Source organism: Meriones unguiculatus, chromosome 9, assembly GCF_030254825.1.
Source record: "Meriones unguiculatus strain TT.TT164.6M chromosome 9, Bangor_MerUng_6.1, whole genome shotgun sequence".
In the NCBI taxonomy this organism is placed as follows: Eukaryota; Metazoa; Chordata; class Mammalia; order Rodentia; family Muridae; genus Meriones; species Meriones unguiculatus.
In genome coordinates, this window is record NC_083357.1 from 69,313,610 (window position 1) to 69,336,313 (window position 22,704).

The 22,704-nt window shown below is 41.1% G+C and overlaps 1 protein-coding gene across 3 annotated transcripts in view; it reads right to left on the minus strand.

The window, feature by feature from the left end:
* Positions 1 to 18,801, minus strand: part of Fndc3a (fibronectin type III domain containing 3A) — a 149,076-nt gene extending 130,275 nt beyond the window's left edge. Inside the window, exon 1 of one of the 3 annotated variants that reach the window (XM_060391429.1) lies at positions 18,541 to 18,801. The gene's annotated coding sequence lies outside the window, so the exon portion shown is untranslated. Of the gene's footprint in view, positions 1 to 17,412; positions 17,530 to 17,791; positions 18,045 to 18,540 lie in introns of those variants that run through there. The other 2 variants (XM_060391428.1, XM_060391430.1) reach the window with 2 other exon arrangements.
* Between the last annotated feature and the right edge of the window lie 3,903 nt (positions 18,802 to 22,704).

A 22,704-nucleotide genomic window follows, 5' to 3' on the forward strand; every position in this document is an offset into this window, starting at 1 on the left:
ATGAAAACTGCGATACCTACACACAAAGAGAATCTTGACTCTTAGAACACGTACCACACTTAATTCATAATAAGTTAAAGATTTAAATATAAGAATCAAGGCTATAAAATTCCTAGAAAAATGACTTCATGACACTGGGTTTCTTGTATATGCTGTCCATTCATGGCAAAAGCATAAAAAACAGAGCAGTACATCAAACATGAGTGTTCACACATGAGACCCAACACAGAGAAATAAAGACAACTTTTGGACCAGTTTAAAAAATGCAAACTGTCAGCGAGGCAACAGCAACAGAACACAGCACACTGGGTGGCTCAAAGACACTGCTCACAGTTTTGGAGGCGAGATACCAGATAATGTGCTAGATATCTGGCTCTTCCAAGACTCGCTTCCTCTTTCAGACAGCTGTCTTCTCTGTTTGCGAGAGAGAGGAAGCTCTCTCGTCTCCTCCTCTTATGAGAACATTAATTTCATCGTGGGAGCTCCACCTTTATGACCTCATCTTAGGCCTCATTATCTTCCAAAAGGCCTGCCTCCTGACACATCACACTGAGGGTTAAGGCATTCAAATATGAATTTTGGAGACATATTCAAAACTTAATACTGCCATTACCTCTCTCCCAAATTCTTGTCTTTTTCATTCTCTCCCAATGATCCCAAAAAGTCTTAATCTGTTCTAGTATTAATTCTAAAATCTAAAATTTCATATCAACATAACCTACATCAATCATTGGGAGAAAGTCATGATTTCTCCCAAGGTAATTCTTTTCCTTTGAACTTGTGAATCCATTTAAACTGTGTGCTTACAAAATATAATGGTGAGATATACATGGGACAGAGGCCCTGGAAAAAGGAAAAAAGCAGAAAAAAGCGGAAAGCAAGTCTAAAGCCTAGCTAATACATAAGCTCTAAAGGCTTGGGCATAATTACCTTTGGTTGAATGCTCTGCTTTCCAGACCTACGAGGGTCACCCACCCACAAAGCCTGACAAGATGGTCCGTCCCTTCTACAGTGAAGCTCCACCCATGCAGCTGTCAGGGCCCTGACAACAAGGCTCTACTGCATGGCGGCGTTCTTTCTTCTTTAAGACGCAAATGGCCAAGCATGGTAGATGACAATCTCAGCGGTTGGGAGGCTAACAGAGGAAGACTGCCATGAGTTTTGGGCTACCCTGGGTTGCACACACAGTGAGTTCCAGACCACCCTCAGCCACAGAATGGGACTGCTTATTCAGGTCCAGACTTGCTTTCAGGCCCCCCAGTAGCTGACTGCCTTCTGAATGATGAAGCCTTGTTTTCTGGGCAGTTGCTTTTTTGGCCCTGTATGAGTTTAAATACTACTGAATAAGTCATTTTAGATGTCTGATCATTTCAGAATGATTGCCTTCTAGAAAGTGACAGATACAGGCAAATGTGCACATTTATCACTCTCTGGCTGACTACTTAAGGGAACCATTCACAGATTCCTGAAGTTCATTTTGCATACAGTTCTTCCATTTTTTTTTTTTTTTTAGATTTATTTACTTTATGTATGAGTGCTCTATCTGCAGGTACACCTGCATGCCAAAACAGGGTATCAGATCCTATTATAGACAGTTGTGAGCTACCATGTGATTGCTGGGAATAGAACTCAGGACCTCTGGAAGAGCAGCCAGTGCTCTTAACCATCGAGCCATCGAGCCATCTCTCCAGCCCCCGGTTCTTCCATCTTCAGAGTCTCTGACCTGCACAGTATAATCCCTAGGGGTTTCTTAGACTGCCAGCCCGATCTCAAATCAAGAGTCGGCAAGGACAGGCTTAGGTACCTGGCAAGCTCCTCAGGGAAGCTCAACAAAGTAGGCTTATTTTGTTTTCCCTCTTTGTCTGATGCCTGGTATCTCAAGCACTACTGCTCAAGGCATTTTGTCTAGTTTTTACTTGTTTCAAAATAAAAAGTAAATCCAATCCTTTTTACTTCATGACAATGGACCTAAATTTGTGACTCCTTTTAGTGCCCAATAACCAGTAGTATGGTAGGCAGACTTACTAGGTCATAAGTGCCTATGCTTTAAATTATGGTTATTTTTTACAGTATGTTCCAGACTTCACCACGTGGAAATCAGCATTCTCTTGATATGTCCTTACCTAAAAGAAAAACTGAAACTGTGTTCTTACTTACTTTGAGGAAATGACACAATTCCTTGGCTTGTCTCTCATGGTAAGACTTGGGGTTACTAGCAACCTTCAGAAGGAGTTCTGTTCAAATGTGCCATCCTTAGAGCCAGAATACACAGAAGTTGTAGACTACCTGGAGCCTCTAACCCAGGATTCTAAGACACCTGTCTGCAGACAACAAGCAGGATAAGTACAAATTGTAGGGACAAAAACCTTGGTCACCTCTGGCTCTATTCTTAGTGTTCTCTTTAACTGGTTTTGTTTTTTGTGTTACTTCAATTGGGCAAGGTTTTCAAGTTTAAAAAAAAATTTATTTTACATTACTGTGCGTTTTAAATTATAAATTACTATCACTTAGTTTTATTGCTCTAAGACATTACTTTTAGGAGAAAGCTATTCAATTAATTGTAGAGTGTATAATAAAGCACATATGCAGTAACAATATTTTCTGCTTATTAAAATTACTATTGTTGTTGTTTTGAGCCAGGGTCACACTGTAGAGTACAAGTTAGCATCAAACTCAGGCTCCTGATGACTCAGCCTCCTGACGGCTGACATTACAGGTGTGGCCACCACTCCCTGTCTGGCCCATTGATTTTTATCCTTGTTAGTAAAGAATCTGTGTTTATAAATGTGCTAATTTGGATTGCACGGGGAAATTACATGAGCTATGTGCTATTGATGAATTTATGCTACTTTAACAATTATTTTCATGGTGGGGTAACATATTTTTATGTGAAGGACAGTGTAAGTTAAACCTTATAAAATTGCCATTTCAAGTAAAAAACTAAAAGCCTATAAAATATCAATTATATCATAAAGCATGTTCATAATTTTAACAGGGAAATAATATTCTACATTGAATGCAATACATTTCTTATGACGTATTTACCACATTCACCTCTACTTGGGGTACAACAGGTAGGATGAATAGACCTCATCCAGAAAGGAACAGAAGTTTGGGAACAACGTTGAAAGCCACGATTACTACTTTCCTTAGTCAGATTCAGCCAATAGCATTTCATCATGCATTCAGGAAATACAGTCAACCCCCATTACACTACAACAAAACCACACTATGGTGAAATCTGGATTCTGAATACAGTTAATTCCAAAAAAAATGCTTGATGAAACAGCCATTACAGAGACACTCCCACTCTGGTCCCTATAAGCTGGGTGCGGTGCCCCACACTCTAATCCCCCAACTCAGGAGGCAGAGGCAGTAAGATCACCATAAGATGGAAGCCGTCCTTAGCTACACAGCGAACTCCTGGCTAGTCTGGGCTACACAACAAGACCCTGTCTCAAAAAGCAAACAAATAAAATCACTAAAATAAAAACAAGCAACAGAAAATACAGGAAACAAGATACAAGCTATGGAAATGAGAGCAAGCCCAACTCATTAAAGAACTGAGACTGGTCACCTAAGAGCAACTAAACAGTTCCTTTGTTTTGGTTTTAAGTATTAGTGTCTTAAATCCTGCCTGTAGCCCTAAGTGTCAGGTGTGTGCAGGGCATCTGGGGTACTTTTAGAGTCAAGAAGTAATTAATTATACCTGGGTTAATTCTATTCTCATCTGCAGATAACTTTACTGGCCTCTGTAAAAGTATTACTTTTTTATATTACAGATTGTTCACTTTGTTCTTATAGAATTTCAAGTTCCGACTGTGTCTTACCTGAGTGAATTTGGACTTGCAACTGAAGCTGAGGTAGCTGCCTGGCTCCTTTGTGACCACTTCATCAGTTATGTTCATAGCACAGCAGCTTGCATGTATACGCAGAAGCTGCAGTGCCGCAGACACTTCCCCTGCAACACAGCTAAATTCACTCGGCACTTGCAGAGAGCAAAGTTCATCACTTGACAATCTTGTTTGGATGTTCTGAGACTGAGTCTGTCTCAGCAGAACACGGTAACTTAATGCAGTGCTTTCCAAAATAACCAAGTTCTGTTACAAACCTCTAACTAGGCCTGGGCTAAAAGTTGCTTTCCATAAGCACACCATGTCTTCACTCTTAGCACACGGTGAGTTCCCTCCAGAGTCCTAACACCAGCTGTCTTTTAAGTTCTGGGGCTGGCTCAGTGGTGCAAAGCTTGTCTTACCCGCCTGAGGCCCCTGATCTGATCCCTAGCACCAAGCACGAGAGGAAGGGGGGGGGTTGAAAACTAAAGGGGAGGCTAGAGGCTCGTATGAAAGATGAAGGTGTATGAAAGATGGAAAAGCATTCAGTTATAATTTGTGTGTGGTACCAGGGATGGAATCCAGGGCTGCACACTGGCTAAGCAAGCACTCAGCCACTGGGCAACAGCTACCTTCCCCAATTCAGAATTTTACCTCTAAAATGGTAAAGTGAGTGGGAGAGAAAGCACTTGCTGCACAGGCAGGAGGCACCTATGCAAAAAGCTTGGCAGGCTGTCACCCTAGCAATTCCAGAACTGCTGGGGAAAAGGTGGGAGGATTGTGGGACATGCTGGCCAGTCATCTGGCCTCTGGCTACCAGTCTAGCCTCAGAGTCAATGATTGTGTCTCAAAGGAATAAAGGCGGTGACTGATGGAGCAGAACACCCAGAATCCTCCTCTGGCCTAAGGGCATGTACTGGCATGTACATAGATACACAGACCAGACACACACAAATAAAAGTACGAACACTGCCTTGGATATCAGTTAATTTATAAAAGTTAAGAATCACTAGTAAAATTCTAGCTTCTTTAAATGTGTTTTAACACAGCTCAGACACACCATTATACTAAAATTGTTATTTCCTCTGATATTTTGTTTATGAGTCTTAGCCTTTAATGGCTGAGCAATCTCTCTAGTCCTGTTATTTCTTATTACTATAAAATGTGTGCACACATGTGCAAGTGTGTGTTCATGAGCATATGTATGTCGTTCTCTCTTTCTACCATGTGAGTATTAGAGATTGATCTAGGTAGGCAGGCTTAACACAAGTGCCTTTCTCTGCTGACCCTTCTCATTGGCCTTAATACTGTTATTCCTAAAAATACCAACTGGGACGATTTTGAAAGGAAATGTGACTTAAAAATACACAGAAAAAAAGACATAAACCAAAAGAAGATGATTTGGAAAAAGGTCAAACAGAATTAACCAAACCTAACCCTCTTCTGTTTTGCTACCAGGCTTGTTACACCACAAAGGCTGTACCTGCTGTCATAAACATACACATGCAAACATTTTTATTGTCCCAAATCCAAACTCCATTTCTAGACTTCACAGCTGTGGTGACTTCACAATACGTTTGCACGTGCAAGAGGTATTGTGGAGTAGATACTATATGAACAAAGCCACATGTATGACTGTCTTAGGTTTTTTGTGCAAAATATCTGAAGACTTCCATTAAAAATTACCAGCACAGCTCTATTCCATGTGTCTGATGGTGCCTCACTCTCTATTGTTAAGGTCACACCATAATTGATGGTCACTCCCAGGCTTTTCAGATTTATCTGTGTGTGTGTGTGTGTGTGTGTGTGTGTGTGTACAGTGCTTGTGATTGCAGTATCAACGGGAATAAAAAAAGGGCACTGGATCCCCTGGAACTGGAGTTGAAGGTAGTTGTGAACTATCTGATGTGAGTGCTGGGAACTGAAGTTGGGTCTCTGTGAGACTGGTACACACGTGTAACTATGGAGCCATATCTCCAGCCCAAAACTTTTCTTTTTTATTTTTTTCTTCTTCTTTTCCTTTATAAGGCAAGGTCTCCTTATGTAACCCTGGCTGGCCTTGAACTCACAGAGATCTCCCTTCCTCTGCTGGGATTAAAGGCATTTGCCACTACATCTGGCACACTTGCAGTTTTCCTTTATTATATCTTCCTCTGCAGGTATAACTATGCAATATCAATATTCTCTATGAATCTCTGAAAATATTTCTGCAATATGAGTGTGATTCAGAAGTGTGTTGGTTAAAGTATACAAAAACTGCCAAACTTTCTTTAAAAAATTCAAAGTTATTTACAACTGTTCAATAATTTATGAGTGCCTGCTTTCCAGATTGACACTACTGAAGTTTCACAATAATTTGCTAGTTCTACTTCAACACTGTTTATAGACTTATGAGTATTTTGGCTACATGTATGTTTGTGCACCACACATGAAGGTGCTCACCATGGTCAGCTGAGGATCCTGTATCTCCGGGAACTGGAGCTATGGATAGTTGGGAAGCACCTGATGTGGCTGGAAACTGAACCCAAGTCTTCTGCAAGAGTAGCAAGTGTTTTTGCCACAGAACCATTTCTCCAGCCCCAAGATCTCTACATTTTTACTCCTAGGAATTTATTGCTTGTAATCTTTTCTATTTCCTACTAAGCTATCTTTCTCACCTCCAGTGTAGGCAAACATAAAGCTTCAGTGTAAATTTTTTCTGTTCCCTAGTGAACACTGCACTCTAGTTCCTCCCTTGCCTTTTAAAAATGATGCCAATATTTAGTGTTCACCTCAAGGCATTTTTTAAAAACCACCTCCAAAATGTTTGACATTTGATCTTTTTTTTTTTTCTTTCTCCTTTTGGATATTTAGTTCAATGGGAACTTAAAATTTCAGGGTACCCAACTGGATGGCAGACTTCCCTACACTACTTTAAAACTTTCCATTACTCAATAGTTCTCCATATCTTTTCTTGAATTTTATTCTGTCTCTTTGATTGATATGTTTATCTCCACCCCAGAGTCTTACTATTTTTAACAGTTAAAGTTTTAGAGGCTGAGGAGTTGCTCAGATATTAAAATCTCTTACTGCTTTTGAACACGAGCTGGGTTCAAGCCCCAGCACCCATATGGCAGCTTAAAACTAATAGTTACTTCAGTTCCCAGGGATCTCTTGCCTTCTTCTTGGCCTTTGCTGACAATGAACACAGGTGGTTCACAAACACACATGCAGCCAAAACAATCATATATATATAAATAAAAAATCTTTTTGAAAAAGCTTCAAAATGATTTGTTTCTTGCGTTTGATTAGTAAGTTCTCCCTTGTATTTATTTCTGAAATGTGTTTGGTTATGTGCTCCTATGTTTCCTCCATCTCAATACTTGAACCTTCAATTCTGCAAGTTTCAGTTTTTAAAACTACATTAAATTTTCAATTAAAACAATTCTGTAAACTAGTATGGTAAGCACTTCCACTTTGTAGTAATTAGTGAGTCGTCAATTTCAAAAATATGTTCCTCCAGCTATTCATATTTTCATCATTTAGTTACTACATATTTCATAATTTTTAAGTATTTAAGTCAGTCACTGCTTAAAATCTAGTAAGTTAACCTCACAGGCAGATATTTACTGAAATACTTTAAGTCATTTTCAGTTGACGTGTGTGTGTGTGTGTGTGTGTGTGTGTGTATGTGTGTGTGTTCAATGATGAGGAAACTATATATTTCCTACTAAGTTTAAGAAAGGGATGTCTCGCCTCATCACTTCTCATTCAAATTCTGTTTTCTTGTGGTCAGAGTGGCAGTAACACTGATGGGGCTATGGGGAATAGAACCCAAAACATCAGCTATACAGGCAAGTGTTCTAAAGCTGAATCATACCCCAGCCCTATTTTGTATTTTCTAAGTATGCAATCATATCAGTTGTAAATAGTAATAAGCTATCTCCTCTTACTTACAAGTTATTTTTATTGTTTCTTAATGAATCAGCTATAAATTCTGCACCAATGCCGATGTTCCTATCTTTTAATGGATGTAAGTTCCTGCTAGAATATTTTATAAGATTTTTTGGTTAACTGTAAGTTCTAGTAGCTGAATTTTGTTTCTGTTGTATGAGACAGGCTTTTTCTGTGTAGCCCTGGCTATCCTGGAACTTGCTTTGTAGACCAGGCTGGCCTCACAGAGATCCACCTGCTTCTGCCTCCCAAGTGCTTGAATTAAAGGCATGTGACACCACTGCCCAGCCTGGTAACTGAATTTAAGAAAACAAATTTTAGCACTAAAAAGATAATTATAACTGCCCCTAAAATTCACAAATACAGTAAACTATATTAATATTTCCTAACAGTGAATCATAATATACTTGGAATTTAACATAGTAATATTTTTAACAACAAAGATAATTGTAGTTGTTTCCTAATTCTATATAGTAAATTACATTAATATGTCTCCTAAGATCAAATCATTACATTCCTGGGATGCAACATAACAGAACTGGCATTAACAAAAAAGCCCAGGGTCTGTCATCTCCTGGACTCAAAGCCCTTATTGTCACCAAACAGCTCTACACTCTTGATTATATGAGTTATCTCACTCTGAAAATGTTCTTTAACCAAGAACTAATAAATAAGCAACTATGTGCGAAGTTTACAACAGTACCCAGGCCAGAAAAAAAAAGCACTTGCCAATTATTATTTACTAGTAATTTTGTACTAGCCAAGAACAGAATATGCAGTTGAATGAGAAGAGAAGTAGATTGTTTTGTATAATGTATCTGTGGCTCATTTCTGCTCCTGCTGTAACTCAGCTTCAGCAGGTATGCAGAGCCCTTGCCACCAACAATGTCTAAAATACGGATTCTCTGCTCCTCCAGTTCAAAGCCGTTAGCAGCAGCACTGTTCACAGTCTAATAGCTGAACAGACAACCTAACATACAAAAACATACATAGTATGCTATATATGCACATGAATATACTATACACACACATACGATGCATACAATCACAATATTCTGTAGGAAACAGTGCCAAAAACAGGAAAGAATCACACAAGTAAAAAGAGGCAAGAGAAGAGGTATTTTATTTAATTATTTTTAAATATATTTTTATTTACATGACTATCGTTCATCCTACTCTGTGAATCAAGAGAGAAGTATGACATTCCTTTTATGACGTGTATTGCAGTCATGTGGGACGTTTTAATTCTTCAACAAATGCGAGATAAATAATGAAAACAAGAACAGGAAACCTGGGTGGCAATAACTAACATCTGTCAAAGCTGCAGACATAAATATACTATGGCACTCATTCTACCGTTTACTCTTTCTGAAACACTTATTCTCAGAGATAGGTATTATTATTCCATTGTACATGAAAAAATCAGTGGTCCCTGTGGTAAAGTGGCAAAGTTTCTATGTAGTCAGTAAAGATAACCAATAGACAGCCCCTGCCTACAGGAAACATGCCCTCCCCTCGTAGTACAAAGCTAGAAAGTGATGAGACACAATGAGGCAGTCAAGGATATCAGAGTAAGGATTTGCAGGGGAAAAAAAAGAAAAAAATTACAGTTAATTCAAGAGAAGTTTGGTATATCTTTAAATAGAAGTTATTTCATCATTTGAAATACTAGTCTGGATGCGACCCACAAAGTGAATCAAGAGGAACAGCACAGCAGCTCCTACATTCTACCCCGGGGCAGTGGTTCTCAACCTTACCAATGCCGAGAGCCTTCAATACAGTTCTTCATGTTGTGGTGATCCCGATTACAAAATTATTTTTGTTGCCACTTCATAATTGTAATTTTGCCACTGTTATGAACTGTAATACAAATATCTGATATTTGATATGTGACCCCCGTGAAAGGGTTGTTCGACTCCTAAAGAAGCTTGAGAACTGCTGCCCTAGAGCTGCCGAACCACGTGAACCAATCTTAGTACATTTCAAATAAGAGATATATAAATGAAAGATTACCATACTATGAGATTTTCTTTAAAAATGCTGCTCGGAAGAGTAGATGTGCTTGGTCAAAACAATACACAAAGGAACAGAAAGGTACTTAATAAACTATTATGCTAAAATGTAAATTATATATATATATATATATATACACAATGCATAGGAAAAACAAGTCTTAAGAATAAAATCATAACTGAAAATAGCTATATTAAGAAAACCAAAACAAATCCAGAAATTTAAACAAAATGACATCATGAAATCTTTTTATATAGACAAGTATTAAGACAAACTGATTTTGACGTACAAGAAAAAACTACTCCATCGACCAAAGCAGACAGTGTGTATGTTAAGTGCTTCTCTCAAAGCCCACAATAAACAGGTTCGCTATCTTTTTATCAAAATGCTTAGAACCACAGCGTTTCCATCCCAGACTCTGGAATATCTGTACACACCCTGGCATCGAAAGGGGAACTAAATCTAAACACAAAATTCACTTGTGTTTTATACATACATTATAAGCCTGGCCTATACACAGGTTACTCTATACAGTGTTTTTAGTATAGCTCTATCTTAACTGTAGCCCATCACTCCACATCAGCTAAAGATTTTGCATCTGTAGTATTGGATGGCAGGTAGAGTTTCACATTTTAGAGCATCTTGAATTTGGGGGTTGAGGTGCTCTCTTTATAGTTACGCTTTAGGAAAAGTCTTCAATGTGCTACCTGCTTAGAATCTGAAGCCAGGTAGGAAGGTTCTCTCCCCTCCCATTATGTGGCTGTGTGTTTATTGAAGAAGACTACACACACTTAAATCAATTAAACTAACCTCATTGGGAAAGGAGAAAGTCACTTTGAAAATATAATTCTGTATGTACAAACATATATTAAGATGTGGGTTCTGAAAAGGGAAAACAGAAAAAAAGAATACTCTTCAACATTGTTATAGTCTGGATCATACAATAATCTATCAAATGTACATAAGTTCTTATCAAGTTGATGACAAAATACACATGTACTTTGTATTTCTACCAGCTAGCACCTAAGCCATCTCAGGAAGAAAGGGAGAAAGGAAGAAATTCTATTCCCAAATAGAATTTCACTTATAAAATGAGAGAACTATGTGTATATGGCAGGTGTGTGCAGGACTTTAAAAATAACAGAGCACAGGCCCTAAAATCCAATGTGACTTCAGCAGGTTTTTCTCAGTACTATGAAGAAGCTGTCTGTCTTCTGCTTAAGAGCTAATTCATTCACTTTACACATTCTCTTCCCACTAGGGATACAATAGCTGAAAATGTATGGAACAGGAGATCAGCATTCCCTTGCAAACAGGGATAGAGGCGGTGTGGAGCTGGGACTGATCTGAAAGATTAATGAGTGGAAATTTTTATATGTATTTTATTCGCAAAGGAAACATTTATGACTTTCTAGTATACTGAATGCTTCCTGAAAATGTTGTTTGTAGAACCCCGCAGAATAAAACTCGAACTCAAAAGTTCTGGTAATACTAGAAAAAACAAGCTGCTCAGCAGCTTCCGGCACATCTGAGCACTGATGTACACAAGCACATGGCACCTTAATGCAGCTTCCAGTACCTTCAAGCTCTGATGGAAGCACACACACAGCACCTTAGCGTTTTCATGTTTCAACTATCTTGCTGAGCCTTTACAGTGTGGGGGGGGGGGACAAAGCAGATATTCTCAGTTTTAAGAATTAGAAAGCCAGATCATGAAAGCACTGTCACTTATGATCGTGAACGTAAGATCTGCACCACCCGAGGCACTTGATCTCCTCTCTGGGTAAGGAAGGTGGCAGGATGGTAACACAGTGGTCAGGTATTAATCCCCACCCCTTCTTTTTCCAAGGGTCTCAACTCAGAAGCCCTAGCTGGCCTGGCCTGGAAATCACAATGCAGACCAGGCTGGCTTCTAAGTTAGAGGTCCTCCTGTCTCTGCCCCTGTAATGCTGAGATCAAAAGCACATGCCACCATGCCTGGCTATTAAGTTTTTCTTACAGCTTATAAGTAAGTATATACCATGCACTTCTTTCTGGTTTTGGGTTCCCTCACTCAGGATGATCTTTTCTAGTTCCATCCATTTGCCTGCAAATTTCATCATTTCCTTTTTTTTTTTAAAGAGCTGAGTAGTATTCCGTTGTGTAAATGTGCCACAATTTCTGTATCCATTCTTCCACTGAGGGATATCTAGGTTGTTTAATTATCTAGGTTTTTGTAATAGCTAAAATCTAGCTATTACAAACAAAGCAGCATAATATAGGATAACCATACTAAAATCTACAGACCTAAAGAAGCTAAACAACAAAGAAGACCCTATAGAGGGTGCTTAATTCTCATTAGGAAGGGCAACCAGGATAGACACCAGCAGTAATGGAAGAGAGGGAACAGGATGGAAGCCTACGGTAGAGGTCTTCTGAAAGGCTCTACCTAACAAAGGGATCAAAGCAGATGCTTAGACTTGGCAAACTTTAGGCACAGCACAGTCTTATGGAAGAAGGGAGAGATAGAAGGACCCGGAGGGGACAGGAGCTCCACAAGGAAACCAACAAAGCTAAAAAAAAAAAAAAAAAAAAAAAAAAAAAATCTGAGCCCAGCAGGCCCTGCAGAGACTGATGCACCAACGAAGGACCACACATGGAAAGGACCTAGACCCCCTGCTCAGATGTAGCCAATAGGCAGCTCTGTCTCCAAACGGATTTCTGAATAAGGGGAGCTCGTGCTGCCTCTATCATGAACTCAGTTACCTGCTGTTTGATCACTTCCCCCTGGCAAATCAGCAATGTCAGGCCGCAGAGGACGAGGATCCAGGCAGTACTGATGAGACTTGATAAGTTAGGGTCGGATGGCAGGGGAGGTACTCCCCCTTTCAGTGGATTAGAAGAAGGGGATAGAGGAGAAGGAGGGAGGGAAGGAGGCACCAGGAGGAAATGAAGGAGGGGGCTACTATCAGGATATAAAATGAATAAATGGTAAAAAATAAAAAGACATTAAAAAAATTTTAAGTTCTTCTTAAAGCACACCATTAAGCCAAATTGTAGTAAGTAGCAGTTCAGGAAGGTAAAACAAAACCCAGTTCAAAAGGCTTTTGTTGCCTTTAAACTTAAGATAGCAAAAATATAATAAAGTTATAGTTATAAAAGCATAAAAGATTAATATTTTGTTTGGTTTTAGTGCCTTTAACAGAAAAATAAGGGGAGAAACAGTGCTGACTCTGTTCAGTAGTATCCCGTCCACTTTTCACCACCTAAAACTGACCACATACAAAGCCTATTTATAACGCCTGCAGGATGAAACAATGTTCTTATGCTACATTTTAATCTCTTGATATCATAAACTGTGGAGTAGCCCTCACCACCTGAGCCATACAGCCATAACCTCAGGCACCACGGGTTCCCTGGGAAAAGAGAAATAGTGTCCTAGGGCGGTGTTCTCAATCTTCATACTGCTGCGACTCTTTAAAACAGTTCCTCCTGTTGTGATGAGTCCAGCCATACAATTATTTCCGATGCTTCTCCATAAACATAATTTTGCTACTATTCTGAATAGTAACATAAAAAGATGATATGCAGAGTGTTTGATATGCGACCCCTGTAGGATGGTCATTCAACGGGGGTTTCTATCCACAGGTTGGGAGCTGCTGTCTTGGAAGTACATGTTATAAATTTGGGAACTTTCAAGAGATGTTTAATTTAAATGAAGTTTCAAAACAATCAGTGCTTATCCTTTACAATCACCATAATCATCTTAAAATAATTTTAATATGACTATTTTTTAAAAGCGTTCTGCCTCTTTCTTCTCTCCTTTAATCTACACAGCCTAACATTTTTCTAGATGATTCTTATCAATCTGATTACCAATTATTTTATAACAGTGACTACTCTTGGAGTTATTGCAGCATTTCCAAATGCTTAGAACTCATCTTAGACTATCACCACCTTTAAAAAATAGGTTATTGGTCCCCTGCCATCACTTACACTTACACCAGCACCCTAACCCAAGTTTCTACAATGTCAGTTGTATTTTTTAAAACTACTCAGTAGAGAGTTGATAGGCACAACTTTCTAAAGATTCTAAATGCAGCTGGTGTCTAGCTGTTTCACTGTTTTACAGTCCCACTCAAAGACTTCTTTTACTTCCTAGTTCTGAAACCTAGACTAGACCCCTGCTGGAACTTTAGGCACAAAATAATAATTACAGTAGTAGTACTTTTAGCATATTTTCTTTATTTTCATATACCATAAAAAAAGATACATACACTACTTCAAACAACCATTAGGAAAATACTTCACAATATGTTCTGTATGTACAGTCAGCCGTGACTCAGTAAACTAGGCCAGATGGCCAACTCCAGCCTGCAGATATGGTTTTTACATTTTAAGAAAGATTTTTCTAAAACAAGCAAACAAACAAGACTATTCGATGGAGTTTGCAAGACAATATGATCAAGCAATCTATAAAAAGGCTATCTACCCTTATCTAAGTTATATAAGCATATAAAATCTATCACTAAGAAAGCTGAAGCTAGAAACCAAAATGCTAAGTGAAACAAAACATGATAAGAAAGACAAACAACACGTTTTCTCTTATATATGGAATTTTTATCTCTGTGTACGGCATGAAAGCAGAAGTGTGACTGGGAGGGGTGTTAAGGGAGAGGAAGGCGGAAGAGGAAAGAGTAATCGGGAGAGACATTTTTCTCTCACATAAAGAGCTATGTATGCTTGCCTCCGTGCCCCCCCCCCAACACACATACATACAAACACACAAGATGAAAACATACGATGCAGTTTGGGGGAAACTGGGACCTGCATGAAGCAGGAAAGAGGGTCCAAAGATGGTAGTGGGGAAGAAAATGAGCCCAGTACAATGATACATATTTTGTATGCTAACTAAAAACAGTGAAAACCAAGTGATATATGGTTCTTTATTGCCTTCTAAGACAGGTTCCTGCTGATAAGCAAAACTTCCTTCTCCAGGGCTTCCTACTCTGCTCTTCATACCTGGTGGGGCCTAGCTCCAATCTCTGCCTGATCATCTCTTTTTCCTAATACTTGTCCTTGGATGCTCCCAAACTATTCCTTCTTGCTACTACCTCCAACTTTGTCAGTCTCTTTTGGAATGAGTTTTCCTTTGCTATATAAACCCTTCCTAAATTTCAATTTGGACTTTCTCCAAATGCCCAGACTGTTCCAGCCCTCCCTAACAGTGCTTTCATTCACAGTGGGTGCCACACAATTTAACAATATTGTGCTATAGCTTTTGCTAATGGCCTCCTTTGTTGGTGAACAATTCTCAAATAATTTGTAAATTACTTGAAGGAACACATCCCAGAGCTTTTGTATCCCTTACTTTGATAATAGCTTATCACCCTGAGTCCCTGTCATCTTCTCCCAAATACACTATCTTGTAGCTATCTTGTACAGAAAAGTAGCCTAAGGCCTGGGAATGGCTGATAGGGGATTGGGAACATGAGAAGATGAACACCACAAAGAACTTAATGGAAGCCCAGAGGCTGCATAAACCCAGCCAGTTGGAGAGAAGGTTAATGATCCTGACATTAAAAAAAAAAAAAAAAAAGAAGTCACTAGATAATACTCTGAAATCAAGACTAGAGTATTAAGAAGGATAAACACAATACATGTAAAAGAACAAACTGTGCCCTTCAACACTATGGGTCATCATTTTCTTGATGATAAGGAGCTCCTGACAGTGATACCCATTTGTTATGCCAACACGATCAACTGAAGTACTAAGGGACTCAGTAGAATAGACATGTACAGAATTCTAAATCTAACTTAAAAAAAAAAATAAAACATTCAGAACTTAAAAATACTAGTTCTTGTTTTAGAGATTGTATTTAACAACAAAAAACGAACAATAAATCACATATAATAAACTAATAAACTTGGAAATGTGCATTCTTGTATCATTCACCAAGACAATCAAAACTCATTTTCATGAAAAAACATGCACCAAGAATGTTTTGCTTAAAAACACCTATTTTGGTTACATTATTAAATGGTATTTTAACACTATAGGCAAAATACAAGATGAATAAACCTTTCATCTATAAACACCAAAAAAATACAAATATTTTGAAGACAAGCAGAAATAATACCTATTAGTCTAAGCTAAAGCTGAACAAATCACAAATTAAATGTCTTTCACCTCAGTCAAGCTAAAAGACAACATATATTATAATATTCTTTATTTTTATCCTGTTTTTTCCAGAATCTCTCAACCTACATCTCACTAGACATGGAAAGCATTTTTGTCTTAATTTGTATTAGAATAAGCTAAAAATTACAGAAATATAAAAAGTAAACAAGAAACATTAAATGTATGGTAAAATCAGTTCTCAATTACATGGAGAGAGGAAGTGATGACACATGACAACAAAATTTTTTTTTCTTGAATGCACAACATTAATTTGGAAGAAGAAAATTCCCCTTACAATCATGCTTCGCTGAGGCCAGTTTTGTTAAGCAAGAGTTTCTTTTTCCTGAGCATTCGGTGACGAGGAGGACTCAGACAAAAGGGGAAAGGAAGGAGTTAAAGCACATGCATACAGGTGGCTAAAGGGAACCAGCCTGAAATGGGGAGATGATCTATGAAGACGAAAAAATACAGAGAAATTTAATACGACAATGCTACGTTTTTTAAATATAAAATCTAAACAAGATTTTCCCCCATCACCTCATCATCTCTTCTTCCCTTTAAAGGGTGTTACTTGTGGTAGCATGAATTTCAAACACTCATCTTTTATGTTTCAGAAAAATATTTTAAAAGTCCTTGTCATTGCTTTATATTAGGCCCACCACCTGTCTCCATGGGTAATTTATCTCATTAGTTGAAAAAAAAAATCAATTCAAACACGAAAATGTTAAGAGAGCAGGGGACTCGTCTCTCTGAAACATTTTTTAGGTGACTTAACACAAAACTTACGAGATGGCAAGAAACACATACTTCACAAATGCGCAAAAACTAAATATTTATCTAAACACGGGATATGAGCCAGAAATCTCAATTTGTTTCTGTCTGACATATGGCTCGGTCGTGAGTGGCATATGTTCGGTACTAATGCTGGTAAAAGAATAGTGGTTAAAACATCACAGAAATGCATCAACCGTCATTTCATTCTTACGCCAGATCTTAGCCAAAAAGGCAGAGAAGCGATGCTGTTTTGATTCTCATGACACAGAAACACACACACACACACACACACACACACACAAACTTGGGTTTCAACAACTAAAGCAGACCACACTAGGAAGCAGCAAAATCATTATGTGGCTCAGGTTTTTGTTTTTGTAAGTCCACCGTGAGCACGTAAGATTATATTATTAAAAAGAGAAAAAAAAAAAAAAACAACCCTGTCAGCCTATTTCTCAGGTAAAGGATGGACTGACAAGAAGGTACCCAAAGGGACTTAAGAGTCACACACACAGAGACACACACACACCACACACTCCTCTAGCTCAACATCCCTAGCACTCTCAGCAATCACCACACACACACACTCTCTCACACATACACACACACACACACACACACACACACACACACACACACCATCCCAAGGCTTTTCATAAAAGGTAACAGCTCGTTTAAAAAAAACAAAAACACGGTTACCTGGCCCACTGTCTGCAAGCAGCAGCGCCCGCGATCTGACGTCCAAACCCTCCGCTCCGCTCTCCTTCCCCCGCGGGCGCCCGCCGCCCTTCCAGAGTCGCGTCAAAAGTTCACCCACGCAGGCCGCCGAGCGGGGCCGGGGACCGCAGCCGCCCGTCCTCCCCCGCGCGCCAACCCCGACCGAACAGGTGGTTCCCTGCCCGGGGAGCCGGGAGCCCGGCAGGTGTCGCGCTCGTCCCCGCCGCCCCACGGACGGGCGCTACCCCGCGAGGGGGCGTCGGCCGCCCTCCCCGACGGGCTCAGCGCTCGGGCGCCGCGGCCCCGAGCCCGCAGGTCCCCCTCCCCGCCGCGGGCTCGGCCGTCCGCGGCCGCCTCTCACCTCCGAGGCCGCCGCTCCGAGGCGAAGGCGGGCGGGTCCTCCCGCCGGCGGCGGCGTCTCCCGAGCGGGGCTCCGGCTGGTCCTCTCCCTCCCTGGGCGGCGACCCGCGGCCGCCGCTGCGCCGACTGGGTGGGCTTGTCTTTCCGGCAGGGACGGCGCCGCCTCAGCCCCGCTCTTCCCTCCCTCTCCGCGGAGCTCCCGCTTTCTGTTTCACCCGAGGGACCGCGAAAGCCGCCGCCGCCATGATTACTACGGAGCCGGGAGGAGGAGGAGCCGGCGGGCGGCGCGCCCAGTGCGGCTGCGCGAGCCCCGCCGACGGCGCCCCCGGCCGCCGGGACCCGGAGCCCCCCGCGCGTGCTCGCCGCCCCGCGGCCCGGGCTGCGCGGACCGGCCGGCCGGGCGAGCCGCCCTCCCCGGGAGCTCTGCTGGTGATTGACGTGTCCGGGGCCACACGCCCCATCCCAGATGCATTCCAGAAAGCGCCCCCGTCCCGCCGCCCCCGGAGACGAACCCCGTCCGCCCCTCTCCCGAAGCCCCAGAACTTAGGACCCCGGCAGGTGCCTCCAGACACCACCCCAAAACAGCGGAGCCCACCGAAGTCTCCGCTCCCAAAGGTGGAGAGCCCCGGTGTCGTACAGCACCCACCACAAACAAACAAACAAACAAACAAAACCCAGATTTACTCCGCTCAGAAACGCAGCGCTTCGTTTCTCGGGCTCGGGGCAGCCAATGGAGCGGGGACCGGTTACCTTTGATGTCCGCCGCCGCGGAGACCCGAGGCGAAGGCGGCAGCAGTTGCCTCGAGCCTCGAGCGAGGGAGGACGCTGCGGGAACGCCGGAGGGCTGGCTGGGACTGCTGACTTTTGCAGTTTCACCGGAAGCCCAGGGGAGAGGGTCGTCTTCGGGGACCTGAGTCCCACCGTGTCCACCCAGCACCGGCGGCGGCCGAGGAAACCGGGCTCCGCGTCCGACTTGTCTCTCACTTCATGAACCGTGCTGCGTTTTAAGGTGGCGAGCTCTCTCTCTCTCTCTCTCTCTCTCTCTCTCTCTCTCTCTCTCTCTCTCTCTCTCTCTCTCTCTCTCTCTCTCTCTCTCTCTCTCTCTCTTTTAACCGTTTGGAAGAAATCTCTTGGAGATGTACGTGTTTCTCACGCTCTTGGAGAAAACAATGGAAAACGAAATTCTTCGTGGACCGCTGACAGTCAAATGCCGATACCCAGCCGGTACACCAAAGTCCCATGGGATTGCAGGGGTGTGCGTGAGTGTGTAAAATCCCCACTTCGAGTGCTGCTTTTTGCAGTGTTCTCCTTACTTTTGTTAAAAACACACACACACACCCCACACACACTTGTGTTCATCTGTCTCTATATCCATTTTAACCCTTTCTGTTTTCCGGTGGTGAAGGTGGTGTTCTTTTTCTCCTACTTTTCTCCCTGGCTGCAGGCAGTGATTGATCCGATTATTTCTATCCACAGCCAGCTAATGAGAGGTTCTTTTTCTTCCCGTCGACAAGTAAAACAGTGACTCCATCAAATGGTATCTTGAGATTTTTTTTTTTTAATTGCGCTTCAATAAAGGACCAAAAGTCCTTTCCCTGAGAGGCATATTTCATTTTCTTAACTTCGAGCTTTGGCCCTCTTCCAGACAAAATTGCTGGAAAGCTGATCTTGGAATAACAGAAGTATAACTGTTCACTGTTTTACAATATGAGAGTTTATGTCAGAGTGTGGAGTTGTGTGGCTTCTCCATGCTGCTGCCCAACTCTTGTTCACTTTGGGGCTAACCCAGTGGTCTCCAAATTTAACTCTAAGCTAGTATGTCCCAAAGCTTTGCACTTGTGAACTTTATAAAAATGCAGAATCAAGCCTGCACAATCTACTCCCTCAAGATTCTGGTTCCCTGATTCAGTGGTAGACAAAGAAATGGAACTGAAAACAACCTGCAGTTTTGAAAGTATGTTTAAAGCCCATCTACATGCCGTAAGCAGAGCAAGAAATAATAGATCCGTTGAAGGAGATGAATACATGTAATTCAAGGAGTCATTGAAGGAGACCTAGACACTTTGTGAGATGGAGTCCGGTAAAAACTGGGGGATTTATATCCTGTGGAGAAAAAAACACACACACACATAAATCAACCAGAGAGGCACAGGAATCTACCTTGGCTTTGAATAGGCCTTTCTTCTCCTTATCATTAAAATAAAATACCATTTTCAACCCTCATACTCCTTGAGCTCCTGCAATAGTCAACACTTTGAACACCATTCTTCCTTAAACTTTTCCTCTATATTTGACAGCCATCTTCTTGATTTTCCTGGGTACAGTTTCCCTAGTCCCTTTGTATATCCACATTCTTTTCTCTGCCTATTACACCACCATTTTACCATTTTCAAGGACCCCGAGGTCTATTTGAAATGCTTTTGTGATTTCATTATAATCTTTTATCCTATGCAGTGTCACACAGACCAAGAGTTACTTAGCACTTATACTTTCACATTTCCACATACAACTAGCCCAGACTCTTCCGTTAAATTCCAAAGTCATTTGTATCATCAATTGCTTTATTGACTGTCATGCCACAAAATGTCACAGGTTTGCAAAGTTTGGGCCAATTTCATGTTTTCCTGGTTTTTTCAAGCCGTCAAATCAAACATCTAATAATCATCCCTGGTGTTTCCCTCACCTTGTCTACCGCGTCTGTTGCTGTGCCAACACCAAACGAATAAATAAATGTTTCCTCCAAAATCCCCCTAATGATTCTGCTTCTTTCCCATCACTACCGAGCTAATTTGGTCCAACTGCAGATAATCTGTGTATTCTCTACTTTGCAGCCAAAATGATCTTTCAAAAAGCAAACAAGACTATGCCGCTTGTTACATAACACCTTCAAATAATTTGTTATTATCCTAGAATAAAACTAGAGTCCCATCAGTGGCGTCTAAACTGCAGGGCATTTAGACATGCCTGCCTCTTCCCATCTCATCTCACACAACTCTCCCCTTGCTTCTTGGGCGGAGGATTCCCTGACCATTTAGTCTTTCAGTTGTATTCTACTTGGAACAGTTGTAAGCTCTGTACACCTGCCCTTCTTCCTTTTAACCAACTTTTTGCCTTCTCATCTTACCCTTCAGGGCTCAGTCTGAATAGGACATTGAAGTGAGGAGGGGGAAAAGGAAATCTGACAGCCCAGATAAGTTTAAGATACCTGATCCTTATTTATATTTATATTTATACTTATATTTATATTTATATTTATATTTATATTTATATTTTGGTATGTCTGGGTACTGCGCCTGTTGCTCATGACAACAAAGATTGTGCCTATTTTCACTTGTGTAGTGCCTGGCATATAGAAAATATCCAATACATTTCTTGAATGGTTGAGTGTTGTTATCTCTTGAGGTTTCTTTTAGTACTGTAGGTGGTGGGCTTGTGAAACTAGGAAATGACAGAGCACTTTCAGGAGTCGTAGAAATTAGTAGGACGCGACTAACCATGAGGATGCTTTCTTTTGTTCACCGGCAGCTTTTGTTCTAGATTATCCTTTCAAGGACATTTTCTCAGCAGAAGGGAGTATAAACCAGACACAATGCCCTCCATCAGAGCAGAGGGCACTTTTTTAAATCACTGAGCATAATAAAGACTCCCTACTGCAGTCAAGGATGAGCAAAAAAATTTGGAGCCTTTTAAAAGATTGAAAGATTCCTAAGCTTAGAGTTCTTTAGCTGTGCCTTATATTCCATGTTGCCTCCTAAAACCGTAGAGGCAGGGGACTGATTAAGCAATTGAACATGGCCTGGGTTGTCTGCCTTCTATGCTGTGATACGGTCTTTTGATCCCAAAGTGTTTTCTGCTGGCATGTGTGGAAACTGAAACAAGTTAAGTTAATTCTGGAAAGGATGATAAAATCTGAAACTTCAAGAATTTGAGAGGGTATGGTGGACTGAAAAGAGGAGAAGATGAAAAACTCAAGTAGAAAGTGTAGATCATGGAACTGGAGATGGTAGAGAAGTTAAGATCACTGGCAGCTCTTTCAGAAGACCCAGGTTTGATTCCTAGGACCTACAAGGTACTCCCAACTGTCTGAACTCCATCCCCAGGGGAACTGAGGCCTTCTGGCCTCCATGGGTATGTCATGAAAATGAGGCACATTCATACACACAGGCAAAAACCTCATACACATAAAATAAATAAAAATTATTTTTTTAAAAAAAGGAAAGTGGAAATCATCTTTTAGACCACTTGACAAAGAGGAGAGGGGAAGAAGAGACAGACAAAAGGACAGAGAAGATGAACAGGAGATTGACCATGTGCTGGCTGTACTCTCCAAGCAAAACTGCTGTGTCCTAACTGGATAGAGCCAGAGAGAACACTTCTACCATGGCCCCTCACTTAGAGTGCAAGAGTGAAAGATAAAAATGTAGTTGTGCCAGCTGTATTAGTTACTGAATGATTGCTTTGAGGAGTCAATATGGCCAAGTCAACTCAAAGGAGAAAGAATTTAATTAAAGGCTTACTTAAAGTTCAGAGGGTTAGTCCATGATCACCATGGTGACGGAAACATGGCGGTAGACAAGCGAGCATAGAACTGGAGCAGCAGCTGAGGGCCGTACATCCTGAGCTGCAAGCCGCAGTCAGAGGAAGAACACTGGACCAGTATCACACCTCCTCCAACAAGGTCACACCCACTCCAACAAGGCTACAGCTCCTAATCCTTCCCAAAGAGTTCCACTATTTAGGACCCAAGATTCAAACATACGAGCTTATGGGAGCTCGCTATGGGAACCACCATATTCCACTCACTGGCCCACAGACGCTTATAGGTATAACATAATCCAAAATGCATTTGGTACAGTTTCAGAAATCCCCGAGGTCTTTCACAGTCTCAACACTGTTCCAAAGTCCAAAGTCTAC